The 16,984-nt window shown below is 42.9% G+C and overlaps 1 protein-coding gene across 1 annotated transcript in view; it reads left to right on the forward strand.

The window, feature by feature from the left end:
• FN1 (fibronectin 1) overlaps nt 1-16,984 on the forward strand; it is a 208,361-nt gene that overhangs the window by 134,692 nt on the left and 56,685 nt on the right. The gene's annotated exons all lie outside the window — the stretch shown is intronic.

The raw sequence follows: 16,984 nt of genomic DNA on the forward strand, positions 1-16,984 counted from the left end.
TGAAATAAGCCTCATGATAATATCAAGGGCCAAGTTTATCTCTCCTCCTGCAGCGTCATCCATCACCCCTGAAGTCAGTAGGGATGCTGCTATCGGCGAGGTGTGGCTGCCAGCGTGCCCCAAGCGTTTTGTAACCTGGAGGAGATTACACCGCGCTCTTTTACAGCTCTCAGCACGAATAAACCTGGAGGGGTAATAGGCAAGATGGAATAATAGTTATGCTAATTCGCTCCTCCAGAGATTGGGCTTAGGCCAGTAAGTAAAGGCTTAGTAAAAAGAAAGCTGTAGAGGAGAATCAGCTGCTATAAGCTTCGACCCAATAAATACCCTGGGTGTTTAATTGTGCAGCATTTTACATGCCGTAATGCCTCCACTGGCACTTCTGGGCAGCTCAAAATGCTGTCAGTCACCTTAAGCTTTTGCAAATCCTTCAGCTGCTTGCAGAAGKGAGACTTATTTTCATTGTCTTTCAGAACTCAGCATAACCTTCAGCGSATCCTACAAAACTGAAAGTCAGGATATAAAATTTTAGGAGAGGGGGTGGAGAGGAGGAAGGAGTGAGAGGCAGGATGAGCACGGCTCCAGAGGACAGATGAGGGGCAAGCAGGATTTCACGTCCCGAGGCAGCTCGGGTGAGCACCCCCAGCACAAAACCTGTGATTTCCCTCTCCCCAGGGAAGCCAGCAACTGAGCAGACGGGGCGGTAGCTTCACGCCTTGCGAGTACGCAGCCCTGCTCTGAGTCAGTTTTTCTTCCCGAAAGTCTGAGTGCTTCCCTTGCAGCAGTCTTCAACCCATCGCATGCATCAGTCCCRGCAATACAGTGACTTTTGCCAGTACTAATTCCCTGTGAAGGAACAGCATGCTCAGTGCTAGTGGTGGCTGTGGGCGCTGGGAAAGTTGTCTATATACCAGAGAACGCTGGCAGCAGTTCTTGCAAGTGCAAATAGTTGCCTCACTGAATATCTATCAAATAATCCCTCGTTCTTCATGGGCTGCAATACAGAGAGTGTGATTAAAGCAGCAATGCTATCGAATCTATGTTTAAAAGACTGTGGAAGAGCAATGTCAATCCTCAGCATACAGCCAGGAATGCAGAAACAGACACAACCAGTTAAGAATATAAATTTAAGGAGGGGAAAAAAAAGCCCTCTGATTCACGCAAGGGAGAAAACAATTGCCTTCTCTACCTGCCTGCTGGCAACGGATTTTTCCGTGAGACTGCTATTCTAGGATCTGCCAACAGCATGAGTCTCCGAGGTTCTTCCAATATGATTCACTTCAGTTTGTTTTCAAAACACACACATATACACACATGTACATGAGGCACGTAAACTGCAGTTTGCATTAGGAGCAGAATTGCTATTTTTATACAGTTCACCAGAAAGAAAGGAATTCTTGTTGAATGCTGTTCCATCTGTTGCTCTGTATGTAAACTTTACGTATTTCTTGGGATGCTACATCCACAGTGAGTAATAAGAATGCATGGAAAAAAGAAACATTTGCCACATAATCCAGTTTCCACGTCTYGTTTGCTGCTGCACATTATCAGCACTCACTTATAAAGACTGTGAATAAAGAACTTGTTTGGTCTCTTTCAAATATCAAGAGAAAGAAGAGATAAGGTAGGATAAGGATTGCTTTAAATAAGATTATGTTCAGAATTTCTTCAATCCTGAATGCTCTTCTTTTAGGGACTGATTTTGRACTAAAATTCCAATTATTCCACTTAAAACATTGTTCCCTGGTACAGATGTCAAGAACAAACAGAACCTAATCAGGACATGTCTGTGGCCAAAAGTCACCAAAACGTCCAAGAATTTCAAGGACAGAATCCAAAATGATCTTGACACTAGATCTGCAAACAATAATATGAAATCTGATAGAGACAAGTGGAGATTGCCCAGCAATGGAGGCAGCATATGTGGTTCAGCAACAGAACTCCAGCAAGGGATTAAGGGATATGGAAAACTCCACACTAAAAAAAATGAGTGGGATGCTGTTGAAAAAATGACGAGTCTCATTTTGGGCTGTATTAATGGGGAAAAATAGTGGAATATTGTAGGCAAGACTTGGAAGATGATTACCGTRCTCTGCCTGAGCAAATGCCTTTCCTGTTATCCTGGCACTCCCTCTTTCAATAAGTTAGCGAGAGACAAATTGGAAAGAGTCTAGAAGGGAGCAGCAAGAAAGCTATAAGGGTGATCAGACATGACCTGTGAAGAGAGGTTGAGGAAACTGGGTTTTATCTCGGAAAGAAAAAAGAGAGAGGCACCATGCTAGTGCCCCAAAGCACGTTCGCAGACACGTTAACAAGACAGTAGAGACCAGTGATTCTCCAAGGCTGCTGGGGAAAACATCAAAAATGAGAAGAATTTCGTATAGTTTTCAGTTAAGAAAAACTTTCTGCTTTAGGAAGGTGCTGCCCTGAGAAGAGTTGTCTAAGCATTCTCCTTCACAGGAGGTGGTAGAGTCAAGGTCAGGCCATTAGCTGCTGGAATAGTCAAGATCTCCGGCATATTCAGTGTGTAAAATTGGAGCACGCAATCTTTTGAAAACCCTGTAACCTTACATTTCAACGTTTACAAGCCTACATGCAATTTCTCTCTGCAATCAAGATAAATAATAGCTGAAGTCTTGAACTTCTTAGAACTGAGGGAGTTTACTGCTGACTTCAAAGTAGCCCACATTTCACACTTTGGATCCGAACACCTTCAAGGTGGAGTTGAAAGACGATGACCAGTGAAATTCTTGGGTTTAAGTTTTCTCTGCTGTGGCCCAGCAAAGTTCTTACGTCCACCACGTTGCAGGTCACTTGTACTTCTCAGATATCATTCAGCTACGTACACGGTAGCAGCACGAAATGAAAGCTGTATGAAATACAAGCTGTGATTCTTGTCCACCTATACATGCATGCATTTCAACAGCAAAGTCCAACTTATRTTTAACTGTAGACAGAAATGACAGTTCTTGAAAAATGGCATTTTGTTTTGGAAACGCAGTGAGTTATTTTGAAGACTCAATTCATCTTCTGCGCTTGTTCTCAGGATAAGCTTTTTATAAATCTAAATACACTAGAGGCACTGAATGTTCCTTATCTTCCATACAGCAATATCTTAAAAACAAACTAGCATGCACTCTGTGAGCACAGTGTGTAGCAGACTAAGAGTGACATTAGGATCTGCAGATCTGAGATCCCCACCATCCTTTCTTTCATTTATTATACCTTGTGACATTTCCACTTATGACGCCCAAAGCAGGCAGCTGGTTTTATGGCTGTTTAATATACTTTGCAGGAAGCAATCCCGTGTTTCTGCATTAACATTTCTTTCCTGAATTTCCTCACTATTGTTCACCAAGTCAATATCAGGATAACTAAAAACTTTTGTGGACACCAACCTGGTTTATTTTTCCAGTTAGTATTAAAATTTGCCAAGACACTTACATTGAAATATTTCTCTCTCTTTTTTTCTGTACATAAATCATACATTTAGTTTGCTCAAAATAAAGAATTCCCCCCCACACCCCCCGCCCTCCCCAAAGATGAACTTGAAAACTGATTTTCTCCCCAGGAAACTTTCAATCTTTCAGAGGCGGGGTGGATCCCAAACTTTTCTGAGGCTAAAATAAAATAAAAGAATTGGAGAAAAGAAGAAAAGCACAATTAGCATCATGCTGTTCCCTGTAGCGCCTGACCTGAGGAAACCCTGGGGAAAAGCAGGCAGGGATTATTTGAGAGACATTTTTTCCAGAAAGGGAAACAGGAGTGCAAAGGTGTCTGGCCACCTGTGAATTCCTTTCTGAACCCAGTGGGACCAGTTCTTGCAATTATACCGTTTCAGTTCTTTAAATAAAAACCAAAACATATTTCTCAGTAATGCACTAGGGTTGGAGACAATCTGGATACACCGGAAAAGGGGACGCTCAGCCTGAGGCTCAGGTAAGAGGTCAATATCGGTGCACAGGGAACACAGACAACACAAAATACACAAGAAGTCAAGGTACCGTAGCAGATTTAAGACAAGATATACTCAAGACAGGGTTTGTATGTAAAGGCTTTTGTTTTTTTAAACAAAATGAAAGCAGGTTGTAATACCAGCATAAAAATATGGTTATTACTACATTTRGGATAGACCTTCTATAAGTTCACTTTTTGTCTCAGGCTGGTCTAATGCCCTAACATAAGTGTTGCAACGTAAGTGTAAGTTCCGTCACAATGACATCTCATAGCTTTCCTTGATATAGTATCTAAAAATGTCTTCCTTTGGAAATATGCCTATAAATTTCCATACTTATATGGTTATTTTAATTCCTCACATCATCTTGACACCCTACAGTGTTTTTCCGATGTCACATAGTTGCATACAAGTAAGGATACCCTATGTTAGGAGAAGACAGACTTGTTCTCAGCAAGCAGTTTCTGCAAGATCTAGCTGTCTACAAACATCACATACAAGCTGTGTTAGAAACTCCCCACTGGAGCACCAYGGAGTTGTCTCCAATAATATAGCTGTTATCAGATAAGAATAAACATCTTTTATCTGCGCTTTGGTGACAATTTTTAAAATCCACTGCTTCCTGCTCTTCGTCCACTACAGCAGAAGAAGGTAATTGCTGAAAAGTCACAGCCTTAATTTTAAAATAAGTTTTGCAATCCAATATAACAGCAGTGCAATTTCGAGGAGCATCTGGATTTTATTAAATGCAAACATAGTTGGTAGAAATTTGGAAGAGAAGAGAGATAAAAAAATGTTCTCTCTGGAATATTTAAAACCAGAAGTATTCATCATGCTCAGCATACCCTTATAATACAGCAGGGGGGTTTAGGGTGACTGTGCAGTGCGCTGCAAAGCTCGTGCTACTGCAGTGAGTTATTGTATTTATATTTTCCTTGCCTCTGGCAACTTGCAAACGGTGACAGGTGAAAAGTTCCCTYCCTTCTTTGCAGGATTCGGCAGTTGCCCGCARCCTCGCTCAGATCCCCTYGCAGCAGGAAAGAAAAGATTGAAATCTGGTTTCTGGTYGTTTCCATGCAGGTATGGGCACTCRCTGAGCATYTTCCCTACAGAAATGGTTACTTTGGGGAYGTCATCGCCCACATGCTTGCGATGCTGTCCCTGTTGTTGGCTCTTTTGGCAACYGCTTAGCAAGGTTGTGTCTTCGAGTTCCCCCGCAATGAACATTATGTAATTTGCTCAGTCACATGGAATTTAGGCAAGATGAATATCTAGTAGACATACGAATGCAAATTTGCATAGGAATCTAAATTTAAAAGTCCCCAAACCAAAACACCCTCAAGCCACGCTTCGATTTAAAATCCACGCGCAGACKTTTGTAAATGAACTCTCTTTTTCCAATGAGGCAAAACACGTCAGGAAGCCTTTCCTTCCCTGGAGGTGAATGCCCTCTTTAAATACATAACCTGCCGGGGTTAGGTGTGCAAACAAGACCGTGCTCGCCTGAGCGCTCTGCAGTCCCGGCGAGGCACGTGCACAGCTGCATAATCCGCCCTGGCAATGACGGCAGCCGCGTAGCCGGAGGGAGTAGACGCTGCTCTGCGCCATTCTGAGCCCCATCCTGTTCCTAGTTGGAATAATTTATCCAGGGAGGGAGGTTATCGGATTTGGCCAGAGCAGAAGATTATATTAATGTTGTATGTACCAATTAGGAGAAAAATTGATTTCACGGGACTTAAAGATGAAGCTAGTCACTGAGGCATGTTAGCAGTGTCCCTGTGCGTCCATAAAAAGAAACTGTGCGTATAGCACTGGCCCCAGTATGGGGCATATTTCTGACATTAATTTTATCTGTATATGATTTCTGGTTTAAAGTGCTTGATAAAGGGACTTTGTCAAGCGTGTGCACCACTAGGCAGGCGGTAAAGTGTGCCTTGAATGTACTGGCATATTCTTACATCCCTAAAAAATGCAATCACGTAGGTAGCAGTCATAAATAAGCAGACTTCTGGAAGAACTCAATAGCAGTAAAACCTGCTGTGTAGCACTCAAGACAATGACAAACTTAATAATTTTAAGACTGTCTGGAGAATGGATTAACTCAGACCATTTCCTATTGCCTCCACCATCTTGGATATAAGCATAAGTGTTTGAAGACGCATTTTCTGTATCTGAGGACAAGATCTAAAAAACAAAAAGACATTTAGCAACATTCATAAAAGCCAGCTAACAGCATAAGTGCACAAATATTAACTAATGAGGTCTCATCGATTCATGAGACAAGCCTAYGCGGACAACTGCACCTCTCCAGGGAGAGGACTGTGGCCAACATGCTTCAATCATGGAAGCGATCTTTACAGATGCCAAAGGGATGAGGACACTCCATTTGCATTATTAACTGGGCATCATGCAAGGACCCACAGTATCTTTAAAAGCTCCTCTCYGCATGTTCTTTCCAAAGTGATATCATCTGATGGGCCACATCCTCCAGCGGGTACATTTCTGGTTGTTTCTTTTAAAAACTTCACTGCCTCCAAGAACAGTAAAACACGCTTATTAATGGGGTAGAACTTCATCAGCCCATCCAGATCGTAACCAATACAGCATTATGGCTTTTGCTTCCTATTTGTGTTGATTTTTAATTAACGCTGACTTTTCTGTACAAAACAGTCGGTTTTCCAAAGGCCAAACGGAAACCCTCTTGTGAATTACCTCATCTAAGCACAGATTTTTTGTGTGCATATTTGTAATTGTTTGATGTTTTTCCAAACGTGTCTTAAAGTCACACCACAGTTTTGAAAAACAGTCTTAAGAGATTTTGGTTAGGAAACTTCAAAGGTAAAAAAAGGAATTTTTCACAGTAATAACGTTTAGACTGTGTGACGGACACTCTGCAGTCTCATGAGAAAACATTGCTGCACCAGGTAGTAGGCACAGAAATGATACTTAGGCCTGTATCCCATGAAGGCTGACGCGCAAATTTAAGCATATGAATGTCATCCATGGACTTAGAGATAGGCATGTACAGTATATACATTTTTGTGGGATTGTTCTGGCCTGCTTAAAAATGAACCACACATTATGGTTTTGATTTTGGCCTTTCTATAAAGGAAGCAAGATTTCTAATGGTCTTAGAGTACCAATCCTTCCCCAAGAGGTTAGACAAAAAGAAAAACATTAAACAGAAATTAGGAGACCAAGCCTGCTCTCAAAGAAACCAAGGTCAGAAATGGTCTAGTTTCAATGGAACAGAATCTAGTAGTAAAATCTCGGCTTTTCTCTTAAATATTAGCCTTCCTTTCCCTTCCTGCTCATGTGTCTACCATAGTTCTCATCCCTCCAGCAGCTGTGATCTGCTGCCAAGATTTGTTCTACTCTCCATGTAATTTATGACCCTGTCGTGCAGCTTATTCGCACAAGCTTTGCCATTGGCGAGGCCGAGGATACCGACGTATTTAAACGCTGCTCGCAGGGGTACAGTGAGTGGGCTCTGGAGAGACAAAGCACAGGCCTGGCTTTATTTATGCGACAGCTAAGGTTAATCAAATAGCGGGATTACTGCAAAAGGTAAAGCTAGGTGCTTTAATTAACCTTTGCAGGATCGGGATCGAGGCTTTCAGCCACAAAGAGTCACAGAGTCCCACGCACATCTCTAAGCCGTCAGCCAACAGCAGCAAGGATCGGTGCACCGGGTTGTCTCTGACCTAACGCTGTTTCCCCCACTCCACAGATCCCTTTGGCAATGTTTATACCGGACACTGTATGCCTATGGGAGACAGGGGCCTCAGTGGCATGTTCTGTAGACTTAGACACAAAGAAACCTGAACTGTAATGTCTTGCAATGCGACTCAGGCTCACAAGTCTCTTGGAGCCGGACTGGCAAACAATCTTGTGTCTCAAACGCAGCGGAGTTACGCACACGTACCTCGATCTCAACCTCAGGCACGTCAGAGGTGCTCAAACGCCAGCGCTTCAGAGCCTAAAGCCCTACCACATGCGGTTGTCTTATAACAACATCGGGGAAATAATATCTGTGATACTTAGAATTTCTTTGTCTTACATATTTCTTTCCCACACCCAGATGTTCCATCTTGTAAAAGAAATTCCCATCAAAAGTACGTTTCCTTCCTCCCCTTTTTGTTTCCTCCTTCATGGCTTTCCATGTAAGAAACGTCTCAGGCTGTTATATTTGCCAAAGGAAAAAAAGAGTAACCTTTAGAAGCTATGTTTCAGAAGGCATTGTACAAAATATTCTCTAAAGACAGGAGACCTATATAGGTCCTTTATAGCTTCCCATTTCCACATCCCTGCCCGCCTCTGAAACAGTACCTGAAAACAGTGAGAAGGACGTGTTAGTCAGGAGATAAATGCCATGTGTAGCATTTATTTTCAATATCACACATGACATTTTTTATTATAAATTAATCGAAGAAACATACTATCATAAACTTCCCTTTATTTAATGTGGACATAATCTGAATTATACACTAATGCACTGTACGGAAAATATGAATGCTGTTCCTGGAAAGTAAGTTATGACCTCTTTCCATATTGAGTATAAATCTACAGAGTATAATCAAAAGCAGAAGCAATGATGTGTATCTCCAGACTCTAAAGCTTCTACCTGCCTCTACATATCCTTCAGCAATGCAGTGGACAACAACTGGGTTTAAACTAATCGAGCCAGATTAATACCTTGATCTGATGATTCGTATTTAAGTAGTGTTTGTTTCAATTTCTGCGTGACCCGGCTAAGGAAAAATGTGCCTCCAATAAACATGGCTGGCTTGGGACATAGTGAGCACAAATACCAGATGCATCATCAAGAGCTTTGGGACATTTGTTTTTAGTATATGACCGCAAGATATGACGCATCTTTGCAAAACTTCCTACCTCACTCAGGAATTATGCCCAGCTTTTTTGGTAGTGCCAGTCCTGGAAGCTCTCCTCCCCAAACTGTATCAGACTACTTAAGGTTCTCTTTCCTTCGAAGCCCTTTTCTCTCTGTTTCCATATCTGTGAAAGGGAAATACCAATAGTTATCCAGTTATAATGTCCTTAGATCAACTTGCTATTTGGCCCAGATCCTGCTCCTCTGAAGAAAAACATGAATGTGATTGTTCAGTTCAACAGGCTGGATTGCAACCACCCCAGCGTAACCAAGCTAGGGATTTAGTTTTCTGGCCATGACATTCCCAAGTGCCTACCTGGCTGCTGCTCCTATGCCTTTAGAGGAGAGGCGTGGACAAGAAAGTGAAGGTCAAATTATGAGGCCATCCCTTCCCTGCACACCAGAAAGGCGCTTGCTGGTTTTCAGAGGAGAATTTTGCAAGAAAAGAGATGTGTCTGAATCACCAGCTTCCCTGGAGCTCCTCCTAGGGCTGTTTACATCAGTCATCAGCCCTCCCCGAGCACTTTGCCTTCGGGCACAACCTGGCAACAGCTGTGATGGACAACATGCCTCCAAAACGCTTTGAAGCTTGAAAGTGCTGTGGAAGCACCTGCAACCAGTGAGACGGATCCCTGCAGCCTGGACACGGCTCCTTGTTCTGGGCAACTTGACTTGTTTTCACTCATGCCGTCCCAGAGGAAATCCTCTTGCAGCACATCTAAGCCAATCATGCACAGACCAATGGCTAAACGCTGTCAGCGATAAAACTTTCACAGCCACATAGGAACACCTTTGGCATGACAGTATTAGATCAATACAGATGGCAGAAAGAATTATGTAAAATGACCCATGAAAACAAATTATATTTATTGCTACTACAGTAATTCCTCATTTCAAGAATGAGGAATGCTGCAAATTCCATAAAGACTGTCAGAAAGGTGAAAGAAATAACTGGTCACTGTTGGAGCACATCAGCTCTAAATCTGCATGGTTTCATGGATATTTAGTTGAGACTAAAAATATGAACTCCAAGCCAGTCCAAGCTGCAAAGCAACCCAAAAACCAGAACTAGAACTATAATCAAAAAACATATGCAGACTATTACTGGGTTTGTGTGCCAGCAAAAGAAAAGGTCTAGCCCACTATAATCAACATTTGAAAGTAAGGAATTAATTCAAAGGATTAATTACAGAGCAGAAATTATCTAGGTCAGTAACAGAAAGTTCTTTGCCATGAGGTCCAGCTTGCAACCAAAGAAAATGCAGAAATAAATTGGGTTTGAAGGCCCTCCTATTCCTGCTTTACCAAAGCCGGTTCTTTACCATAGCACAGTTTGGTATGATTGTGTGTCTACCCAAGAGAAGCCAGAAAAGCAGCTTAGCATGGAGACTGGATGTTCACAAAGCTTTAGAGACAAGATGGGCTAAGCTCAAAGGTCAGCATGCAGCTAACAGAGAAGGTTAACCTGGCAGAGGGTAAAACACACGGGTCAACAACAATTGGCTGGCTGACTGCTTATTTTGTATGCAAACAAACCAACATATGGAAAAAAAAATTGTCAAAGCACATCTAGATTTTAACATACAGTTATAATAGAAAAAGTTAAGCAGCGGGATGTAGGACTAAGGTAGCTCCATTTCTCAGCCTGGCTCTACAGTTACAGATTTGTAATAGAAGTGAATTGGGAGCAAAAAAACGTATCTGTGCCTATACCTAGGTAGGACCAAACTCTTCTCTAGCAAAGCTCCCTTTGGAATTGCTAGGCAAGAATTGATTCCCACCGGCAAGAGGCCCTGATGTCAGACAGTTGCGACTGGTTGCAAGTTGTAGAGGATGTAGTTAAGATACTGAATGACACAGTTTTGTGAAACTCGTTGGCTGTGAGCGATTTCTGAATTCAACGCATTGATCTGAAGGCAGCCACACACCCGTTCATTTCAAGTGACTGGAGCTGATTGACCCACGATGAAGCTCCAGCCCCACTTTACTAAAATTTCTTGCTGGAAGCGATACACAGCACATCTTCCAAGAAGGTCTGAATGAGTCAGAAATAGCCATTTGGCCTTACTCTGGGACTCTCTCTAGGGTAGATTTCCACCCACAAAAGAGAAATAGTTGGGAAAGTCCCACAGGAAAAGTGACACTGTATTGCTGGGTCACAGAAACAACTAAGTTAAAAGTAATCCATCAGAAACCAAGGAACATCTTGCTGGCCAGAAGACCTCACTTTCCTGGAGTACCAGAAAGGACTGGTCAGAAGAGAAGGGAAAAGAAAGTGAGAGGCAGGCAGAAGACCCATGTTCTTCCCCAGAAGCTGGAAAGTATAAAAGGCAGCCAGCGAGAACCCCTGGGCAGGGCTGAAAAACAAATGAAAGAGAGAGCTTCTCTCATCTTGGAGACTGCAGCCAAAAAATCAGGTTACCAACAGTAAAGAAAAAACTTCAAAATTGGCAGCAAAGAACTATCCACACTCCTTGGCTCCATGTAGGGCTGGGTGGAAGGGGTAAGAAGGAAACAGGGGACAAACTGCAGCGCAGAGCCTAAATACTTTCCTTCTCCATGCTCCTGGCTCCATTCAGCCCTTTGTGACTCTCAATTTCAACCCGTTAAGCACTCCCCCATAATCATCATAATAAATAGTTGTTTGCTTTCTCAATGTATTCAACTTCCTCACAGCAAGCCAAGCTCAACCCAGCACTAGCATTTATTTCTGGATTTCGACCAGGCCTGCCTAAAACCAAACAAGCCTTGGTGTGATTTGCCATATTCACTGAGAGAGAATAAAAGCAATTGCACTCAAACACTAGGGTTTGTGGCCAAGTTCACCTCATGCTGCTGTTGGTGATATCACCATTATTTAACTTTGCTTTAGTATTTTTAAGACTGCTGTGGAAAAAGGGAGGATTTCAATTCCGTTGCTGGGCTTGAAGGGAGATGCAAGTTATGCTAACAACATGGGCTAACTATTGTTCTTCCATTAAAAGACAAAAAAAGTCCTGTTACTCAAAAGCTAAATTATTGTTGAATTCTGTAATGACTAAATAAAAACAGCCTCTGGAATTAGGTTCTGTCAGCAGCCCACTTTCCAGCAGCACTGACTCATGCCGTTCCCAAATAGCCAGTTCCAGAGGTTCAAAGACACATGAACTAAAACCTTCCCCCATCACCAGCACCAGGTGGGATTTTGGCCAAAATGCAACAATTAAAAAAAAAAATGGGTATAAGAAACTGCACTTTTCCAACTGTCTTGATTTTTTTCTTTCCTTTGTCCATGCCTAACGTGTAGAGGTTTGCAGATGATGGTGAGCTCTGCTAAGTCTCCCCAGGTAATTGGGAAGGGGGGTTCTGGCTCCTGAGGAGTGATCTGTCATGCCCGGATGAGCAGTGCAAACCTACATACTGCCCAGGCTCCTCGCAGCAATCCTTTCTCCAGCACCAGTCCTCCAGCAATCCTTTCTCCAGTTTTGTCCCRCCAACCCCATTCTGGGGCCTTTGGGAGCTCTCTCATCCTTGCTTTGGGGCAAAGCTGCAGGATCCCCTCTCTATCTCCAGGGCTCTCCATCCCTTTTTGAGCCAGCTGTGGCAGGTCCTGAAGAAGCAAAGGTATCACTCTCTTTCTTTGAAGCTGTGGATTGCCAAGAGTGTAGCTGAGCCACATGCTGCTGGTCTGTCCCTGGCTTCTCCCAGCTCCTTCAGCATAATGAGAGCTGGGCTGTGAGCTGGAGGAGGCAGAAGAGTCTCACCCGTTTCCTGCAGCAGTCCCGGGGGCCTGCTTAACCTCTGGAGGCAGGAAAAGAAGTGACACAAGCAGCCGGTTAGAGGGGGATTTCCTTCAGGCAGGGCAGACATCAGCTGGGGAGATGGAACGTCCCTCATTAAGACAAGATGGTTCCAACCTGGCCTCAAATAGCATCTGTCTCAAGAGCTGGCAACACCACGCTTAGCATCCCATGCTAGATCCCACAGCTGTATTAAACAGCACCCATGACACAGTCATCCTGCAACTCTGATTTGGCCTTCCAGAGCTGCTCAGCAAGTTCCCAGAAGTGTCTCAGAACATCCCTGGCAGGGCCTACTTCAGCTGGGATTTCAGATGATTTAGGCGACCTGAACGAGATTCGGGCATCTCTGAAAATCTCTGCCTAACGTCTCAAAATGCGATAAAGAGCATGCTTTCAGCTGTTTTAAGCTGGCATTGCTCTTCCAAAAGTTTCTCCTGTGAACAAAGGTCTGCCACATGCTACTTGCCTGCCAATTCACATTGTCACAAGTGTCATGAGAGCTTCCATTTTTCTTGAACTTCTGGCATGTCAGAGCCTCAGTTTTCTTTCTTAAATCACTTCATATATGGTGTAAACGCTTCCTTGCAGAATCCAAAAAACAAACGAACAAACAAACTCAACACCCCGAAAGAACCTCTGTGTCTGGAAAAGAAAGAAATTCTCTTCCCTCCCTCCCCCAAGTTGTTTCCCTGATTTTGCAGGGACCGACTCATGAGTTTTAAAAGCCTGTGGTTGACCGTACTGCAGGCACAACTGCAAAATGAGAGCCATGGCTATGAACTTCTCATTATTAGCAAACTACAACAGTTCTGGTAGATGAAACAAATAACATAATCCACAGATAGCTACAGAAAGGAAATGCATTTTCTGTGCTGATGACACTGAACACTTAGTTATGAAAGACTGGGGAGGAGGGAGAAGAGGAGGGAATTTCCAAGGAGAGTGCCAAAGATGTAATTAATGCCCTATTAGGGACCATTCATGCAAGATGAAATTCATTCCCACACTGAGAGCCGGCATAGATTTACATACCACTTAAGTTGCAGTTAACCAGCACAAGGAATGAATTTCATTCAAAGAGCAACGTTCCAGATTCCTGGATGAGACTTTCAGAGCTGCTGCACTTAAAGAGTGAATGAAGCACTGTATATGCCACAGTAGATGCTCAACAGYGCTGAAATGAATTTTGCTCTGACCTAACAAAAACCACAGGCTTGAAATTCTGATGATTCAGAATTTTTCAGCTCGCAACAGGAGTTCTTGCAAAATATTTGGGAACTGCAGGAAGCATTTAATGGTCTCCCTGTGTCAGGGAAGGGATCCTGACCTATTGTCTTTATGGTTCTTGTCCCTATAAGTGACAATTTTAGAAGGAGATAATTAAGCTCATGTGGCCTTTCTTCTAAGGTTGCTAAAAGAATAACAAGTGACCTGGCTCAGTCCTTTCTGTACTGATTCATGTTTCCTCTCTATTGTGAAGAACTAGCAAGAGAATGGGTGCAGGACCAGACCATGCTCCCGGTCATATGGGTGCAGCCCCCCACCAGTTTGTGCAGTGGAGGAAATTAATTTAACCCAGTGGAGAAGCTAATTTGGAGAGCAATCCAATGATGTGAGAAAAGTCAGGAGAACATTATAAGGCCATGAGCTGTTTCTAACCAAGGGTCAAAAAGGTAGGATTTCAGAAGAAAAGATAGTAAAGACCAACAAACATGATTCAGAATGCCCATGGCTAAACCAGAGGTTTAGGACATTCTTAAACCTTATAGGGATGCAAAAACCACTGAAAGGACGTTACAARTTCTGACTGATCTCACCCTAAGAAGAATTCAGGTGGGTGCTCCTTCCATTCCTGTTAGATCAAGGGATGAATTAACAGAATGACAGACAAAGGAGTCACATACGTCTCCTGCAGCAAGCAGGAGACATCTCAGACAGTCGCACAGCATGCAATATTGTAATTACTGCATGTTCGTGTCATCATTACTGCCATCGATGCCTTTAGGAGTGAAACCAGGCTGTTTCAAATTGTGTTGAAATAYGACTCGTAAGATTATTTCTGGCTGCTAATTAATGATGGCTATGTAAGAAGCTAATTTGAGCACTGCTGAAAATTATCRTTTTCGTTTTGTGTGCTTCCAGTGATGTTTTCTTACCCAAGAATCTTATATTTGTTCCTATATTTGCGTAACTAATAYTGTGGTAAGCATTAGACACAGTCACACACTGGCTAATGTTGTATTTCCCATTCAGTCTTCAGACAGATTACCATTTTCAGTTTTGCGTAAATACACCTATTGTCTGTGAAGACTTAAGAGCAATATAAAATTACATCAACTGGACTTAAAACAGATACAAAAGATGTCAATGCCGATCATTTAGCCTTCACGTGGAGACTATCCAGTAGACACACTTTTTTAAAGCCATTTAAAATAGTTACTAAAAGCATCATGCTGGAAATGAATCTAGAAGTCATAGGCTTTGGGAGCGGGGACTCTTCTCCTCTAATGTCTGCAAAGAGTTAGTAGGTACTATGTACCCAGACTTACGGAGATTATAAACTTGCCRAAGCACTTTTTGACTGTATTTGTACAACATTAGCACCGCTGGGGTCTTGCTCCACAGCGAGGACTGCTGGATGCTTCCACAGTAATGTGACATACCTGTTCATTACAGATTACCTTCCTCAGTTTTTACACTTTAAGCAGGTTTCCCTGGTGATTTTTATTTATCATAATCCTCCTGTACTTGAAGACTCCTCATTATCCTTCCCATTTCCATGTCGATTGAGCTCAATCAGCAGCTCTTAGGTGGTTCAAATGGTGTGCAGAAGCAAGTGCTGTGCAGAAGCACATACTGCTCAATAAAAATGGAATACTGCTCAATAAAAAATGAAAATTCAACCAAGACTTACAGATGGTAACTGGAAAAGAGACCTAAAATTGCCACCTCTTTGCACATATGTCTTTTCTGGAGGGAAAATCCTTCTTTTCCACTGATTTCTGCTCAGTAATACTTCCTTTGGAATAGGCTAGGTAAAGTACACCCCAGTTACAAACAATCCTACAGCCTAATTTTTCTTACAATGCACTTTTTGCCTTGTTTTTATCAGAGAATTCCAGTTCTACAGTAAACTGGAATTTCAGGATGAAATATTATATCTTAGGTCTCAAAAAAGCAGGAACACTGTTTACAAGCAGGTTCTTATTCTAAGAAACYGGATACTTGCTAGTTTACGATGATGCATCCCACTTCAAAAGCAAATGCTCTTCCTGATACGGCCACATTAGTTCTATGAATATTTTGACRGAGAACGTGTCTCCGGTAACTCAAAAAACCGCAGTGCAGTAGATCCAAAAATAAAAATTAGGAAAGATGGGAATTAGCACACCACAGCTCACCTCAATTGCTAGGTCAGGTTTCAATTTCCAGTAACTTTCGGCAGGGCAGCTCATGTTAATGGCTCTGTGGACATTCCTCGTACAGAGGAATAGAAATTTCTTTGAGAACCCATACCTGAGATGACAAGGATGTGCCTTCCCGGAACAAAGCATGCGGTGGGTCTGTACACTGCCCACTAAGAGAGCCTTCATCCCAAGCGGGATATTCCTGTTTGCGTTTCAGTAAAGCTAACACAATATGTTTGCAGTAAGTGGAATCAGAACATGGTGTCCAGCTCTGAAGAAGGCTCATGGAGAGCCGGGGATGTTCAACTTCAGGTGTCTGGAAACACTGTAGACTATTTAAAGCCCATGTTTGTCCGAGGAGTTGATTTAACAGATCAGGAACCGCAGCAGACTRTTAGATTAATCATCCCTTTGCCAAGGCAGAGCGTTTGTGAGAGGCACCAAGGAAATGGCTAGCAGCACGGCCTGTCCRTACGGGCCAAACCTGCGTGCTGGTCCAGGCGCAGCAGAGAAAGGTTGAGGGAGGAAGGCCAGGGAAAGAGGGTGACAAGATGGAAAGACCCCCCTGTTAAATCAACTGGGTCACTAAGAAATTAGTGTCACGCTGAAGACCCCGTATACTTAAAAAGGGTTGAAAGTCTAACGTTTTTTCACTTTTCTTCTGTTCTCAGAATTGATTCTGGACAGCAAGAAAAAAAAAAAGGCAGGGAAAGCGGCTGTTGTTAGATTTATTTAGAGCAGGATGCAATAGCACCATTTTTTCCAAGTGAGGTGTGAAAGGCTGTAACCTTGAGTCACTCGCCACAGATAAAGTGTCGCCGAGGGGCTCCCGCTCCCACGCTGCGCACCTAAGTGACACCTCGCCTCGAAGCAGATGCGCCCGCTTGCAGGCGGAGAGGGTTAAAAGCGAACAAAAAACCCCAAACAAAGCAAAAAAAAAGTTTTTCCA

The sequence above is a fragment of the Apteryx rowi genome, unplaced genomic scaffold (genome assembly GCF_003343035.1).
Source record: "Apteryx rowi isolate R43461 unplaced genomic scaffold, aptRow1 scaffold_12, whole genome shotgun sequence".
NCBI classification, from domain to species: Eukaryota; Metazoa; Chordata; class Aves; order Apterygiformes; family Apterygidae; genus Apteryx; species Apteryx rowi.